We start from the raw sequence: 18,462 nt of genomic DNA, 5'->3' as shown, positions 1-18,462 counted from the left end.
TGAAAATTTTCTTTGATAACCAGACTAAATAAAATTATAACATAAGCAGAAGAACAAGGGTTTAGGTCGGGAAGATCATGCACCGGCGCTATATTTATAACGAGACACATTTAAGAGAAGTCATTAGAATACAGCAAACCGGCATATTTAAGTTTAGTGGACTTTATGACTTTAAAAAGGCATTTGACAGGGTCAAATTAAAGTCCGTTATCCATTTATTGTATACAAGACAGGTACCTCTAGGGATAATTAAAACGATCAAAAATATCTACCAGAATAACACAATATAAGTAAAAGTATAAGGAGAACCTACTTAACTAATTGAAGCTGGCAATGCGATAAGACAGGGGGATTCTCTGAGTCCTCTATTGTTCAACCTGATCATGGGTGAAATAATAAAAAAAGTAACCACCAAAAAGGGTATCAAATGGGAGAACATTAACTTAAGATAAGCTATGCAGACGATGTAATGCTCATCTCGCAATTCTCGCAAAGCGAAGATGATTTACAACGTATGCTGCACCAATTCAACATAATCGCCAGAAAATTTAACATGTTAATTTTCCCAAAAAAGACAAAATGCATGGTTACAACAGCAAATCCGATAAGATGTAAATTGGAGCTGGAGGGTCAGATAATAGAACAAGTGATGGAGTTTAAATATTTAGGCATCACACTATCTAGCTACAGAAAGCTCGAAACAGAAGTGTAAGATCAAGTGAATAGAGCAAACAGAGCCGCAGGATGCCTAAACGAAACAATATGGAGAAACAAGAATATCGGGAAAAAAATGAAAGCAGAATTTACAAAACAGTTATCAGAACAATAATGACATACGCGGCAGAAGCACGACCTGATACAGAGAGGCAAAAAGAATGCTAGAAACAACAGAGAAAAATCGACGGTAAGACAGAGCTAGAAGGACAGATATACGACGGACGTGCAAAATAGAAAAACATTGAAAACTGGGTAAAAAACATGGAACGACCACATAAGCCGAACGACAACAAATAGTGAAGTAAGGACGGTGAGAGACGGTTCCCCAATAGCAAGACGATCAGTGGGAAGACCACGAAAACGATGGAATGACAACTTACTGGAGGCACATTGAAAAAATTGACAGAGACATGTCTACACAAAAAGAAGAAGATCTTTTCATAGCCTGTTCTATGTATATGTTAAAAAGTGAAGGTGATAGACCACACCTCTGTTTGAGGCTTTTTGTTGCGATGATTTTTTATTATTTCATTGCCCATCTTTATTTGCATCTATGTTTCTTTATACAGTCGCTGTGTTATATTCATCCATTTCTCTCTAACGTGCATTCTTCTTGTTTCCCATAGTTGTTTACTGGACATGCTGGAACACCACATGGCGGTGAAGAACAGCCGGATTATAAATAGTTAGATATTGTCTAGATAATATCATATTCATTATGATTATGAGACAACTGATAGAAAAGAATAAAGAGAAAAATATTATGACCTTTATCGACACATATATAAGGGCACAAAGGAAAATGGAATTTGGCGAAGAAGGTACAACTTTGAACTATACGAAATATACCAGGATCCAGATATCATAACATTCATTAAAATAGGACGGCTGCGTTGGATGGGACATGTAGAAAGAATGGAAGAAGGTGAAATACCAAACAAAATATTCAAACAGATGCCAGTAGGAAAAAGAACAAGAGGAAGACCGAAACTGAGATATTTAGAACAAATAGAAAATGATATAAAAACCTTAAAAATAAAAAAACTGGAGAAAAAAAGCACGAAACAGATCAGAGTGGAGAAGAATCCTGGAACAGGCCAAGACCCAGAAAGGGCTGTCGAGCCAATGATGATGATGATGACCTTTATCGACTTGGAGAAAGCATATGATAACGTGCCCAGGACTGCAAAGATCTCCTCAATAACCTGGCAAAAGACAACAAAGTGTCTTTAATATGGGTGCCGGGTCATGAAGGGGTGCATGGGAACGAACGAGCAGATATGTTAGCGAAACAAGGCTCGAGAAAAACTTTTGAAGGCCCAGAACCTTTCTGTGGCATCACTAAAGATGCTATGAAAAACGAGGTTCAGAAATGGCTGATAAAGAATCATCAAAATAAATGGAGAACCACTCAAGGGCAAATCCAGACTAAAAAAATAATCAAGAATATTGATAAAAAACTCTCGAACAGTTTGATGAACCTCAATAAACGAGAGATCAAAACGGTCACTGAAATGGTGACTGGACATTGTCGTTTAAGAAATCACCTATACAAACTAGGTAAGGTGAATGAACCATGGTGCAGAAAGTGCGAAATGGAAGAAGAAACTGCCATACACATACTTATGCTATTGCAGTGTGCTAGGTGATGTAAGGCAGAACTTCACTAGTGATGTTGATTATAGTTACTTTCGAGTATTCGTTACAAATCGTAACTTTTGTATAAAGTAATCATTTACAGTATTCGTATATATATACAGTAAACATATGATTACTATGATTACTTTTGTTACTTTTGTATTTGAGTACCGGTGATCATATCGAGAATCGTATTTCTCAGTAGGTACAAGGTATTTCTCAGTAGGTATAGATGGTGGTATTTCTCAGTAGATGATATAGATCTAGATAAAATATAGGGTTCTCGCATTCGATCTTTGTTAATGACATCCATTACATGTTTTACGTATACCATTATACCTCCCTCTGTTTCATCTTCTATCTTCTCCTCACCCTCGCACCGTTAAAACGCTTCATACCGATAACGATATTCGATAACACTCGTAAAATACCGGTCCCGCCGTTACTAGCTGGGATACGATTGGTAGAAAGTAATCAAGTGTACTGGTTGTAGATACAATAGTCGTTACTCGCTCTGATACGATTGGTACGAAGTAACGAAGTAATCAGAGTAATCAAAGTAATCAAAGTAGATACAATAGTCGTCACTCGCTCTGATACGATTGGTACGAAGTAATCAGAGTAGTCAAAGTAATCAAAGTAGTCACAATAGTCGTTACTTGCTGTGATACGATTGGTACGAAGTAACGAAGTAATCAGAGTAATCAAAGTAATCAAAGTAGGTAGAATAGTTGTTACTCGCTCTGATACGATTGGTACAAAGTAACGAAGTAATCCGAGTAATCCGAGTAATCAAAGTAACGATTTGCCTCTCTGTATAGTAATCGTTACTTTCGGTATTCGTAAGTAACGAGTACTTTGTAACGAATAGTTACTTTTTCAACATCACTAAACTTCACTGGTCAAATGAGGTTTGAACCAGAAGAGATCTTAAAACTACCAATAAGAAAACTGTTGGCCTTCGTTGAGGCCACAGGACTTATTAAAGTTTAAGGAGAAGAACAGGGTTTGGTACAAAGGTCTTATGACCAAGTGCCAGAGACTAACGAGTCTCGCCTGAGTTAAGAAGAAGAAGAAGAACGTGCCCAGGAGTTATAAGTATAAAAAGGGTAATAAACAGTAAAGAATAAACATCTGATTCTCTCTCAAAAGAAATATTTCATATTATATGTAAAAGTATTATTTTATAAAAGTTTTATAAAAATGATCGAAAGTTGCAAACAACTAGAAATGGTGTGCTTTCTAACAATAAAAAAATAATGCCAATTCATATTGTATAAACATTTTCCTGCTTTGAAATCGTTTCTTGGAGTCGGTTAAGTGTCTCGTGAGAAATGTTGAATCTGCTTTATATTTTTTACGACTCTGCAAAAGAATTCTTGATTATATTGTTCTACTTTTACGAATTCTTGGTATATTTATTTCCGAAAAGTATAAAAGACACCAATCTACTTCCGTGTTATTCTAGTACATAGACGTAGATAAAGTTTTCATTCCATTGTGGTTATACTTTTTAGTTTTTAACAGTAATTTCTTTCTGTCTTCCGCGAAGTCGAGTCCAAAGATATAATCAAAGAATTCAATTTTCAATTAGCGTGGCACCCTAAGGAAATTCAGAGGTTATCACAATGTATAATGTCGAATTCCATAGAAAATATCCACTTTTTTGATGGTAAAAACATTGATTTTGAAATTTGAGCACAGTCTTGGGAGCATTTTTTTTGTTCTTTAGGGCCAGGGCCCCCGTAACCGGGCGTGCAACGTGTGCGGCGCACGCGGGCGTAACCTCAAAGGGGCGCCAAACCGAAGGTTTGGTAAATAAGAAATATTTATTTTAAATGAGATAATCATTTTTAATATACAATTTTAATTATTTCATGAACAGCTAGAGACATCTCAAAAATCAAATATTGTGTTATTACTGAAAAAATAATTATTCCCGTCCTGAAATGTTGAACTACTCCGTCAAAAATATATTACATTTTCTCGTTCCTTCCTAATTTTTTTCTTTGATGTAGATTGAATTACGCTTGGCATACCATCCAATCGATTTTATGTTGTAAACTAAAGCGACACTCAAAATCAAAATAATGAAATAAACATCAAATCACACTCCTTGACGAGTAGAAACATAAATTAACAAACCATACTGAAGTAAAAACTTCTTTTGTATATTGGTATAAAAAGTTTTATTAAAAAAGTTTTTATACCAATATACAAAAGAAGTTTTTACTTCAGTATGGTTTTTTAACTATGGTATACAGCCAGCTACGGGGACTTTCCCATTGATTTTATAAATTAACACTCATAAACCGCAACTTAGCAGTTTTACTCCAACAAAAACATAACTTGCTGGATCAAGCAGTTTTACTCGTATTAATTGAATCTTTTACTAGAATTTATGATAATTACCCATAGTAAACAAATGCTCTATGAATTATGATTATATATTTGACTTGAGTATCTTTTCCTTTCTCGTCTATGCGTTTATTAGGCACAAACATTATTTACTGTTACTGGTGAATGGATGGTTTCCTGCAGTGAAAGGTTTAAAACTTTATTTTATATTTTTGTTAATAATTACCTACGACTAATATTGCAATATCCGTTGGGTTTGTCCTGCCCGATTTTAAACTTTTGTTTTCGTGTAAAAAATAATGAACAGTCTTTTTTATTTGTTGTTATTTTAAGTGGTGTGGAAATTAAATTAATTGTGAAAATGGTAAGTATCATAATCATTGCATAGAATAATAATAATTCATTTTAAATAGTTATAATTGGGTTTCCTCTAATAAAATCCACAATTTACAATTTATTTTGAAAAAAAAAAAACCAAAGAAAATAATGAAGACACTGTATCTGCGTAACTTGGAACCATATGGGAAACTTTTTTATTATTAATTTTACGAAAAAAATTTATTCTTCATAAAATGCTTTGCATAGTCTAAAAACTAAAACGCAACCAAATATAAAATTGTGTCAATCTTATGAGTATCAAAAGTATTAATTTCGATCAAGAGTACCTTATATTTCGAAAGAGAGATAATATCTAAAATTGTTATTATGAAAAGTTGTTTGGAAATAATTAAAAACTATGTAATATTTTAATATGCAATTACATCCTTTTAATTGATTTTTTTTTCTCAAATTACAGATACACAACGCCGTTTTCATTTATTACGAATAATGCGATAACTCTTTTATTGTTATTGATTAATTAATTAATAATAATAAAAGAGTTATCACATTATTTGTAATAACTGAAAAGGGCTCATTATTAATAATAAAAGGCTTATCACATTATTTCTAATAAATGAAAAGGGCGTTGTTGAAAAGTACAAATATTTTACGATAAAAAGTTCTTTCTAAAAAGCTTTGCATGGTCTAAAATCTAAGATGCAACCATCAAATCCTATTAATTTTTTTCAATTTTATATGAGATATACCTGTGTAAAAAATATGAGTTTCGATCAAAATTAAAGTGCCTTTCTAGATCACAATAGATATATTTAATTTCAATTAGAAGTATGTAATTGTATATAGAAACACAACTTTTCATAAAAACTTTTCAATATGGTGAAAACTAAACGTACTTTGCTCTAGTCCGAAGTTCATATTTTTTGACATACCTCGTATAAGATTAATAAAATTTGATATTTAATAGTTGCAGATAATAATAGCTCTGAGTACTAGACAATGCAGGACTTTTTATGAAGAATAACTTTTTCTCGTAAAATTAATTTTAACTATTTACAATGAAAAATAAGCCACAATATTACCAAAAAATTATTAAAATTAATAATAAAACAGTTTCCCATATGGTTCCTGATTATGTAAAAACCTTGTATAAAATTTGTTTGAAAACTTTGAACTACTGTACTATTTTTGAACTGAAAAAAATGCACTATTTTTTTTTGTTTCAAAAATTTTAGACTATTACCCGTACGCGCGCCAATATAAAATTCTTAATTGTGTGTCAAAACATGTGCACCAACTATGTCTTAAAACCCACCAAATTTCATTTGCACACCTCAAACGGTTTTAGAGCAATAAATAAATCGTCAGTTTGTAAGAAAGATTTTAACACCCTGTATCTCATAAACAACTGAAAATCAAATAACCACATAGAGTTATTTTTGATTATCTTTACGTATATTATACAGTCTTAAAGTTTGGCGCGTTCCTCCCCATTCACCCTGTATAGTAAATTTAAAGGGCGCTAAAATATATCCCGCACGCGGGCGCCAATCAGCCTTGCGGGGGCCCTGTTTAGGGCGCAGAAAAACTGCATCAACTGAAAACAAATCTTTAGATGTTTGTGTCCTAGACGTTTAGTAGAATACCGGGGTGTCTTAACGACATAATATGAAGAAACGGACCCTCGAAAATAGAACCAAAAACGCGAATATACAAATCTGTAACCCGACCTGTCACGACACATGCTGCAGAAACAAGAGCAAAACAGATTAGAGACCTATGCACAATAAACAACATTAATAAATGGGCTCAAAGAAGAAAAAAGAACGGAACAACCATATCAGTCAAATGGCAGAGAACAGAGTAGTTAGAATAAAGGGAAGTTGCCTATATAACAGTAGAAGAAGAATGAGCACAAAAAGAAGTAGCAGTCAAGAAATTTTTTGTGTTTACACTATATTTACTTACAATTTTTGTATTGAAAATTATCTGAAAAAATGTTATATCGCTTCTCTCATCAAATGCCCAGATCATAAAATATCTGAACTTTTATTTTTGCTTGGTAGTTGACTTGGTAGTCAACGTTAGCCTAAGATGGTTGTTTAAGTTTCCTGGTAGGGTTTCACCATGTTCCCGGAGGTTATATCTTTTAACATCGGCGTTTAGCCTGTTCGATATTACTTTGACATAATGTAGATCGAATTATAAATTCAACCATCGTTTGGTTCTGAGGCTATTTAGCAAGTATTCAAATTCACTGATGATGGACTGATAGGTCCGAAAACGTTCTGAATTGGACACATTTTATTCAATCCATTGGGATTTTTAAATTTTAATAAACATACCAATTAGATAGAAGTGGTTTTTACTTCATGTTAGAGTTTTTTAACTATATGGTACACATACGGCCAACCTAGGGAACTTCCCTTTTTAGCTTTTATTGTTGCATCTAGTTCTAATTTTATTAGTCGATACAACTGTCCCTATATACTAATATTTTTTACACTGAACAAAACTCATCCAAGTTAGAAACTACCAATAACAGTAGACAAAAACAAAAGTATAATAAATCAAGCTGAAAATACGAGCATTATCATAACGAAAACTTTGTTTATTTACGTATTTAAATTCATAATATGGAAAATTACTATTACGAAAAGTTGTTTAGAATTAAAAATTATGTTTCAATTTGCAATTATATCATTCTAATTTAAATGTTGTGAACTATAAAGATACTTTACTCAAAATTCATATTTTTGATATACCTCGTATAAAATTAATAAAATTTTATATGTGATGGTTGCATCATAAATCTTAGACCATGAAGAGCTTTTTATGAAGAATAACTTTTCTTCGTCAAATTAAAAATAAAAGAGTTATAAATGAAAATGATGATTTAAAATAAACCTTATTTTCGTTTTCAGCACCATCAAAACCTTAGGTTAGACGAAAATTAGCCATTCACCACACCGTGGTCAGTATCTTGAAAAATAAGCGTTAATTTAAGAGTGCCACTCGTCTATAAAGTCACGTAACTTTTTTCTTATTGCATACTTTGACTTGAAATTTTCCAAAAACTTCTTCATGAATTATATTTTATTCTTGTGTTAGTGAAAATTATAAACTAAAAAGTTTGTCACTCAACTTTTTTAAGTAAACATGAAACTAACGAAATCTGACGACAAAATGTTTAAAAATTAACAACTCCTCTTTTAATTTGTTTAAACAGTTTGAATAAAGCACATTGTTATTTAAATACTTCAAAGATAACACAGTAAAAATTTCAAAAGGAAATATTTACAGCGACCAAAGATACAGCGAGGTAAAGTCGACAAATCATTAAAATTGATTTTTCGCATTTTTGCAAAAAAATTTATTTTTTAACATGTACCACCAAGTCTAGATAAAAATAAACTTCATATTCGGATTCAGCGGTATGGAAAATATAAAGAATCACCAAAATTGGTCATTCATCTTAAAGTTGATTTTCGTGGTCGATATAACGTAATTTTAGGAGTTGCTACCGCTCGCCTAAAAATGGAACAGTGTATTTATCATTAAAGGGGCGGCCGTATACTCGTACAAACCTTTGATGTTAATACATTATTGCTTTCAAAATATACTCAAATTGTATTTTTAAACATCTTATTTATTTTATATAATAATTAAACTCACTATAAAATGTCATTTATATTTTATTAATAGCTAATTTAAAATTATTTTGACATTCATGAAGTGTCAAACTTAAATGTAAATACCAAATATCCTATGCTTTGCTTAAAAAATTCAGATTAAAACTAGCCTACTTACTAATAGCAACGATTTCAGATGACGTTTAGTGTGTCGGAAGAAAATAAAAGGATTGTGACGTCACATTTTAGACTTTGAGGTCGGTTATCTCGAACCTCGAAGATGGTTAGAGATATCGAAATGCCGTTTTCAGATTTGAATTCAGAAGACAAAACTACATAAGAGTCCATCGGTAAATCGGCTCTAGGTATTACAGGAGCGGCGACGCAATAACACACAGACTTTGCAAATTTATAAACGAAAAGTTTTCGTTGAAAAATTATTACGTAAAACAAAACAAAGCTAAAAAACAAACAAATATCTTCAATTTCCTCAAACAAACTCTAGTAGAAAGGGTGACGAACTACAACTACCTCAGCATCATAATAAATGAGGAATGGATCAGCAACCAAGAGATAAGAGTGCGCATCGGGAAATCGACATCCACCTTCAACCGCATGCCAGTCTTCTTCAAGAGCCTACCTACCTACCTCAATCTTGCTATAAAAGTAAGAATGTTGCGATGCTGAGAAGTACTAATTACCATCAAATGTCGAAAGTTGGAATACTTTGGACACATTATGCGAAATGAATCTAGATATGCCCTCCTACAAGCCATACTGCATGGAACTATATTTGGAAAGCGAGGTTCAGGAAGAAGAAGAACATCCTGGTTAAAGACCTCAGAACCTGTCTTAACAAAATATCTTTGCAGCTTTACCGCGCTGCTGCAGATAAGATAAATATTGCGCCAACATTCGTCACGGATAGGCACATCAAGAAGAAGCAACTAATAAGAATGCTTATAAATGAAGAACATCTCTCAAAGAAAGGTAAAGAAAGAAAACATCTCAATTTATTAAAAAAAAGAATAAGAGAATAGAAAATACAAAGTATTTAGGAACAATAATATAAGCAAAAATAAAAATTCTTCATCGGTATTGTTTCAAGTAATTTGACGTCAAACCGACCCTGCTCTTAATATGGCAGTGCAGTAACATTTTAACCTCTCGACCTGTGTGTATACGCATCTGGGTAGTTTAATCATGTTTTTGTTTATCAAAAAAATATTTATGGAGAAGTTTGTTTTCAACATGTGACAGAACCGCTATTGTATCTAAAAAAATATAGTTGATCGGAAAAACTGTTTACGTTCAAAAACATACAGAGTGACTACAAAGTAAGTAGGAATTTGTAGGCATGTAAACCTTTTTTTTCATGAACACCAACACCACAGAATGTTACCGTGGAGTTAACATTTTGTGTAGTCAACACTAATGAGAATTATGACTATTATGAGCTAATCAATGAGTATTAAACTTTCCGTGACCGTGCGGGGTATTTTAGGTACCCCAGATGCGGTTTTATTTTTATAACTTTTCAAAATATATTTTTTTTTCTCCCTCCATGTAATCTTGGAAAATACATTACCAAATCGTTTTTTTATAAAAATTATTAGATATAACTTCAATTTTCTACTAGCATTGAAATTATAATTAATTGGGGTACCTCGTTTGCCCCTCACGGCCTACTGTGATTTGAAATCAAAGGGTCAGTTGACACCGGAAATTAGACAAGATAGTAGACAATTTGTATGTCTTGACTGTAAAAATGAGGAAGTACTAAGGAGAATACAGAACAGCTGGGAGATACTGGATTCTATCAAAATAAGAAAACTTCAATACTTGGGTCATATATAACACATGGTGGCAGATATGAACTCCTAAAATTAATTATGCAGGGAAAGATTCAAGGAAGGCGCAGCATAGGTAGGAGAAAAATGTCCTGGCTGAGAAATCTCAGAGAATGGTTTGGATGCAGCTCAACTAAACACTTTCGGGCTGTAGTGTCAAAAGTGAGAATAGCAATGATGATTGCCAACCTTCGTCGTGGAGATGGCACGTAAAGAAGAAGAACTGTAAAAATAATGAATAAGAGCAAATTCTAATAAAAGGTCAAAATAAAAAAATGTACATTGTTTAATAATAAAAACAAATTATTTCAGTGACTAGTGCTATACTGTATAACTTTCCAAACAATAATGTATAATTTAAATGATTTATTAAAGTATTTTAGTGGGGTACCATAGTAAACCCCACACGGCCTGAAGCATAAGTTTTTTTAGCACAGTTCCGGAAAGGTTAAGCACTGAGCTCTTATGCGTTTCTACTTTCACATTCAATTTATCAATTTCTTCCATACCTGTCCCAACACTAACTTTTACTCAATCATAAATATTTTTCCTCCATCATTATACTTTTACTCCATCATTGTATATTTAGTGCTATAGAAGGATTTTGAAAATATCATCGATACCATGGATCTAACAATGCATGTATATATTTTTTATGTACTGACTCACAGCTTAAATGATGCAGTACCTACTCAATAAAACTAGCTTGTGCCAGTAGCTCAATATTTATTAGAAAAAAATTACATACTAAAATTAAATAACTATTAGTCTTATAAAATAGCATAAGTCATATTTTGGGTTTTAAATATGCCATACTTAAATAACAAAAAATATTTCATTATTTTATGTTTGATTTTAATGTCACAGCTAAAATGATGCAGACACGATAAATCATTATAAAACTAATCAATTTGAAATATGCGAAGTAGGCTTTAGATTAAATTCATAGTGCAGTTATTTCTGTTTAATTTGACATTTGACATTTCAAAGTATTTAATTGTCAAATAACAAAATTATTTAAATATGGGCCGCCGACCTACGATTAGTGAAATAAATTTAATTATTACTCACCATAGAAATGGATATAGCCAAAGAAACATATCCAAAATGGTAAATAGATGTTCATCAATCGTTCAGCACATTATTGAACGTTATCGAAATGAAAATAGAGTTGAAAATAAATCGAGGCTGGCGCCTAATAAAATTTTTACCGACCGCGAGGAAAGATGGATTCTCAGAGAAATAGCAAATAATCCTAAAAAAAGTGCACCAAAATTGTGAGATGAGGTGGAAAGGCAGTTTGGAAAAAGATGTAAGTAACCCCGAAACAATTAGACGAATATTACGAAAAAATAATCTGCACGGCCGAACTGCTAGAAATAAACCTTTTTCTACAACCACTATTCAAAGTGCACTTTTCTGCACGGTTTTATGTTAGCAAACTTGATATTTTCTCACAGTATAAGATATTTGACATTAGTGTGCAGAAAAGTGACGTTTCTGTGCCGCAAAGTGACGTTTCTGTGCCGCAAAGTTCTTTTCTGCACAGTTGACTACCTCATTCTGAGTAACGTTATATTCTGTTTACATCCGTGGACTACCGCATTCTGAGTAACGTTATATTCTGTTTACATCCGTGGTTAAACTTTAGACAAATATATAACCTATAAGATAATTATTATATTTAACTATAGCATAGAAACTAAATTATGGATGTTACAACTTTTTTTATTTTACCATTTTATTCTTATTAAACATTTTATAATTATCAAATAACCAATAAGGATTTAGCAACCTGTGCAAGAGACGTCGAATGAAGTAGGTTTTGTGTAAATCCGTGACTGCATAAATATGATGTCAATAATGTGTAATAATTGTTTAAATTTAAACAAATTAAGGCAGTGCATTAATTTTTTAACTGATTTCTGTGCAATTTATTTAGGTATAAGGAATTTAAATTGATTAGTAGGTATTAATTAAACACAGTTTAAAATTTATCACATAGGTACCTATTATAATTAATCGTCGTTTGGAAATTGTGATTTTTATTTTTAGGAAAAACTGTGCTTGTAGAAAAAGTATAGTGTGAAACACGTGCAGAAAGGTAATTTCTCACTCGTTTGAATTGCGGCACTCGCTTGCGCTCGTACCGCAACTTTTCAAACTCGTGAGAAATTAGTACCTTTCTGCACTTGTTGCACAATATACTATTTATTAGTCAAAGAAATAGGCGTATTAGATTGGTGTTCGCCAGGGAACATGTTAATCAAGATTGGAACTTTTGGAATTCAGTAATATTTGCCGATGAAACCAAAATAAACTTATTTGGATCCGATGGAAAAATATCAGTGTGGAGAAGGCCGAATGAAGAACTAAAATTAAAAAATATGAAAGCTACGGTAAAGCACGGTGGAGGTGAAGTGATGATGTGAGGGGTGTAAGTCGTCTGCAGGAGTAGGTACCATGCATTTTATTGAATGGAATATGAAGCAATTAGTATTTGGATATACTAAGGCAGCGTCTCGCAGCTAGTGCTCAAAAATTAGGTATCAATAACAATTACCGGTTTTATCAGGACAATGATCCAAAACAAACGTCATATCTGGTTCGTACTTGGTTGCTTTATAAATATGTGATTAAAACACCAGCCCAGTCGCAAGATTTAAATGTTATTGAGAATTAGTGGTTGATATTAAAAAATAAAGTAAATAGTGCCCCAATATCAAATCGAAATGAATTATAAGTCAAAATTACTGAAGCTTGGGACACAATTTCCCCAGCGTACACTAGAAAGTTGGTGGAATCCATGCCTAGACGACTACTTACTGTAATTGATAATGAAGGAGGACCTACAAAACATTAGCAATCATTTTTCAATGCGTTAAGTTTGTTTTCTTTAATAATTTTCTTCTTTCAAAATGTGCATCATTTTAGCTGTGACATCAGAATCATACCTACATAAAATAATTAAATATTTATTGTTATTTAAGTAAGGTATATTTGAAACCCAAAAAATAGCTCATGATATTTTAGAAGACTTATAGTTATTTAATTTTAGTATTTAATTTTTTTCTAATAAATATTGAGCCACTGACACAAGCTAGTTTTATTAAGTAGGGACTGCATCATTTAAGCTGTGAGTCACTGTATATCTATCTGACAGTTGAACAGTTGCTTAAATTAGCAAATATGCTGATTTATACAATTATTTTTAATATTTTAGTCAATAGGATTACCTAAACTTAATGTGAAGTATTGAACCCTTTATTTCTCATTTTTATGACGTTGATCAATTCTCGCTCTTTGTGCATGATCTCGAGCACACGTTCGTTGGATATGTATGCTGTCCATGATATTCTGAGTATGCGACGGTAACACCACAACTTGAACAGGCTCATAATGCAAGGTAAAATTAAGGGTAAAAAATCCATAAGAAGACGAAGAATTTCATGGCTGATAAATCTAGGAGAGTAGTACAGTTGCAGCTCAGGAGATCTGTTCAGAGCAGCCAAAAAGATCACAGGTGTTTATTCCAATATTGGTTAATATCTACAGGGTGTTTCATTAATAATTGTCCATATACTAACTGGAGAAACCTTAGCAAAAAATACGAAGATTTAACCTAAAACACTTATATAAAATGTGGTTCCCTACTGAGTTACAGGGTGTTTTATCTAAAAATTTAAAAACTATTTTTGCTCAGCATTTTAAAACTATTCGATGTATATTTTTCATACTTGGCAAAAAGTAGAGGTACTGTACAAACTACTAAATTATGTTACACAAACGTTTCTGGCTATTACCAGAGGCGTACGACGGGGGAAAGTGAACGGTTGACCCTTTCCAAATTCTACGCCACTGGCGAAATTGCTATTTTAGTTTAATTTTTGGATTCTCCAATACTTTCTATGAAAAAAATATACTCTTCATTCGCAACGATAAAGTCATTAGTTTTCGAGATCTTTGAAGTTAAAAATGAAACGACACGGTTATTTTGATCAGTGTATTGTGTCGCTTCATTTTTAATTTCAAATATCTAGAAAACTAATCATCTTATCTAAAAGTATTGCAAAATCAAAAATTACACTAAAATAGCAATTTCATCAGTGGCGTAGAATTTGGAAAGGGTCAATCAGCCACTATCCCCTGTCGTACGCCTCTGGTAGTAGCTAGAAACGTTTATTTATCTTAATTTAGTAGGGTGTACAGTACCTACACTTTCTGCCAAGTATGATAAGGATACGTCAAATAGTTTTAAAATACTGGGTACAAATAATTTTTAAATTTTAATCATATGGCGCATATCATAAATTAATCAACATAACTGTGCCGTTTCATATTTAACTTCAAATATCTCGAAAACTAATAACTTCATCGTTACCAATGAAGAGTATGCTATTTACGTAAAAAGTATTGGAGAATCTAAAAATGGCACTAAAATAGTAATTCCTCCAGTGGCGTAGAATTTGAGAAGGGTCAACCGTTCACCATCCCCTGTCTTACGCCTCTGGTAATAGCTAGAAATGTTTGTTTATCAGAATTTAGTAGGGTGTCTAGTAGTCGCACTTTCTGCCCAGTATGAAAAGGATATGTCGATTAGTTTTAAAATGCGGAACAAAAATATTTTTTAAATTTTTAGATAAAACACCCAGTAACTCAGCAAGGAACCACATTTTATTTAAGGCCGGCCATTGGTAATGTTATAAGTATAGGCGATCCCATCACCTTTATAAAGTACACCACTCATAATCTAGAGCATATATGTATACCGAAAAATGCTTAACCTACTAACAATATATGTCGCTAATTACAACCATATTTTTGATTTCCTACCTGTTGTGTATTGTTTATAAAAAAATGTGAAAGTTTTGCTTTTTTCTCAATAAATATAAGAGCGTTTATATCTAAATTACTCAAGTATTTAAATGAATTTCATGATAAAATTCCGTTTAGCACTACAGTAGAAGTAATGGAAGGATATAACGTTAAAAAAATGTGAATTAATAAAGTATTTTTTGCGTGGTGTACTTTTAAAATACATTTCTGAAATTAATAGAAATTGCCATGTGAAACGTAAATATTCGACATATAATACGAATACAGTATAGGAATCTGTAAGAATCTAAGCTCTGTTAATGTAGCCATTATGTATAAGATGGCGCTACGAAAAATATTATATACATGTGCAAAATTCAGGAGCGGTATGGCCCGTTTGAAACTTTCCTTTGGAAATTTCGGTACTTTATAGAGAGTAATAACGTTTTGAGGGATGCGGGTGGTTCATTATTGCGTACTTGGAATAATATACAATATATTACTTTTATTACTCTCGCTTGCAAACGGTTGAAGTGTAGAGTCGATTTATTAAATGAGGACACTGCTCGCAATAAGAAATGCATGGCGAGCGGTGCCCTTATCTAATATTTCGACTTTAAAAGGTAATGGATGTCTTCCAAAAAGCCGATATACTAGTTCAGAACGACTATTAGTTTGCGCAATATTAAAATAGAGGTACCAAAATTTATTTAATTTGTTAATAGCTTAATAACTGTGTCTAGTCGGACAAACTTTGATGTACGGTACGGGAACACTGGAATAGGAGAAGTTTTAATTGTAGAACAGTTTAAAAATTTGGAACGTCAGATTACGAAAACGCTCCATGTATTTTTTCGAACAGAACTTCCAATTGATTTGTTACTGTTTCATTAAACTCTCATGCAAAAATCATATTGCTATTTATCAAAAATATAATTCCTGCCATTTGACATATTCTTCGTGTTAGACTTATTAAAATGCCCAGTTGGTGATAATACCAGTCTGATTTTTGCATAAGAGTTTAATGAAATCGTAACAAATCAGTTGGAAGTTCTGTCAGACAAAATACATGGAACGTTTTCATAGTCTGATGTTCCAAATTTTTAACCTGTTCCACAATTAAAGCTTCGCCTGTTTCAGTGTTCCCGTACATCAAAGTTTGTCCGACTAGACACAGTTAAGTTAGAAATTTTCAGCTTGCTATTAATCAACTTCTTTTTTGTACGCGAGATCCAGGCCTATAATTCAAATTTAATTTATAAATAAGTGATTTTTACTCAGGTCAGCCATTATGATGAAATATTTTATTTTAGGGAATAGCGGGAACTGGTAATAGGAAATAAAGATCATAATATTTATTAAAAGTTCATTTCATCTGACATTGAAATAGATATGACAAACGTGATTCTCTGAGTTGGGCTAATTTTTTAAATTCACAGTCAAAGAAAGCCGCGGAACCATTAGTTTTTAATTATGTAATTTTTTACACCCCTCTTGACACTTGAGTTGAGGGAATTGACTCATCACTTTTAAGTTAATGTTATGATATGTTATGATTAGGATTGCCATCACAAATTTCCGGGGATTTTTCTTTCTTTGCAAAGTACCTAATTTTTAAACAATACAGGGAAGTATTAAATGAATTTTAATACAAACGTATTAAAAATACCAATGAAAATAATTTTTTGAAGTTATACTTCTTTAGGCGCGATTTCATTAAGGGTGAAATTTTATTAATCTGCGCGCATGCGCACACAGACAGTATGTAGTTCGTTACTAAATGTTTTAATTTATGTATGTATGTATCAGTCCAGAAAAGGTGTGGAAAGAATATATTAGTGTTTTTAAATATATTTTCCTAAAAAAAGGGGTTAAAAATGCTACTTTAAAGCACCAGTGCTTTAAAAATTTTAAGGCACTGCAGTTAAAAGTGAATTGTCAAATTGTGAAACGTCAAAATATTGTATGATATAGGTAGGTGTTAAAAAGTATATTTTTAAGGCACTTATGTGAATTGCAGAATGACCGAAGCGAATCTTTCACACGAAACCTTCACATACGTGCTTTAAAATTGTACTTTTAACATTTTATATCATAAATAGGTAACTATTATTATAACTTTTGTGTATTTGGACTTGTCTACCTCGGAAATAAGATAATAAGTAATAATAAAGTATTGTATAATTCACTTCGTCTGTTTGTTACTATGTCTGAGTAATCTTGTAGCCCGGATAAAGAAAAGGGTATAGCTCAGTGGTAGAGCGTTGGACTGGAGATCAAAAGGACCCCGGTTCGAATCCTGGCGTTTTCTAATCTTTTTTTAATTTTTGGTATTGTTTTAATAAAATTTTTTGGAAAATAGTAAGTAAAAATTTAATCCTTAAATAAAATACAAATAAACTGTCCGAAAGTATATTTATTTCATTGAAATCATATTTAGAAGTATAACTTCTTACGTGCGTACAAAGTACACACACATTCTTTTTCTGTTAACAATGTAGCAAAAATATTCAATATAATGGAAATTTCCAAACATCACTAGAATTGGGTCTATTTTGAAAAGTTATCACTATTTCACTAAATTGTTAAAAAAACACTAGATCTAGTGAAATTTCACTAGACCTGGTAACACTGGAGTCGGGCTTCTTCAGCCCTATTTAAATATTTATTTATTATTTATACATATGACCTGGCCTCTAGTGACTAATCCAGGTCGTTTTTTCCTGATGGGATTACAGATATTTTTTTTTTTTATTTTTTTACATTTTTTACTCAACTATTAAATCTATTTTTACAATAACAATTTGCCATAATCTCTTAATTACGTATAACAAACAAATTTAAATAAACAATTTAAAATATTTTTGGTACTATCAACTCCCTTCTAAGTTATAAAGACAGTCCCTCTATTTTCAGAAGAGAGTTGGTAGTTTTTTTTTTTTTATTTTTTTTTTTATTTTTATGAATTATGTATTGAATTATTATTTTTATTTATTTATTTTATATTGAATTACTATTATTATAATTGTAAATATCTATTTTTGAATTTATATTTTATTTTATTTATTTTAACTTTATCTTACTCAACTTCATCAAGGTTGGATTATTGGTTG

General features: G+C 31.9%; 1 protein-coding gene across 9 annotated transcripts in view; it reads right to left on the bottom strand.

The window, feature by feature from the left end:
* LOC114345508 (uncharacterized) overlaps positions 1–18,462 on the bottom strand; it is a 285,375-nt gene that overhangs the window by 84,582 nt on the left and 182,331 nt on the right. The window lies entirely within an intron of this gene.

The sequence above is a fragment of the Diabrotica virgifera genome, chromosome 2 (assembly GCF_917563875.1).
Source record: "Diabrotica virgifera virgifera chromosome 2, PGI_DIABVI_V3a".
NCBI lineage: Eukaryota > Metazoa > Arthropoda > Insecta > Coleoptera > Chrysomelidae > Diabrotica > Diabrotica virgifera.
The sequence above is the reverse complement of the archived record's forward strand: the minus strand, read 5'-3'. Positions and strand labels throughout refer to the sequence as shown.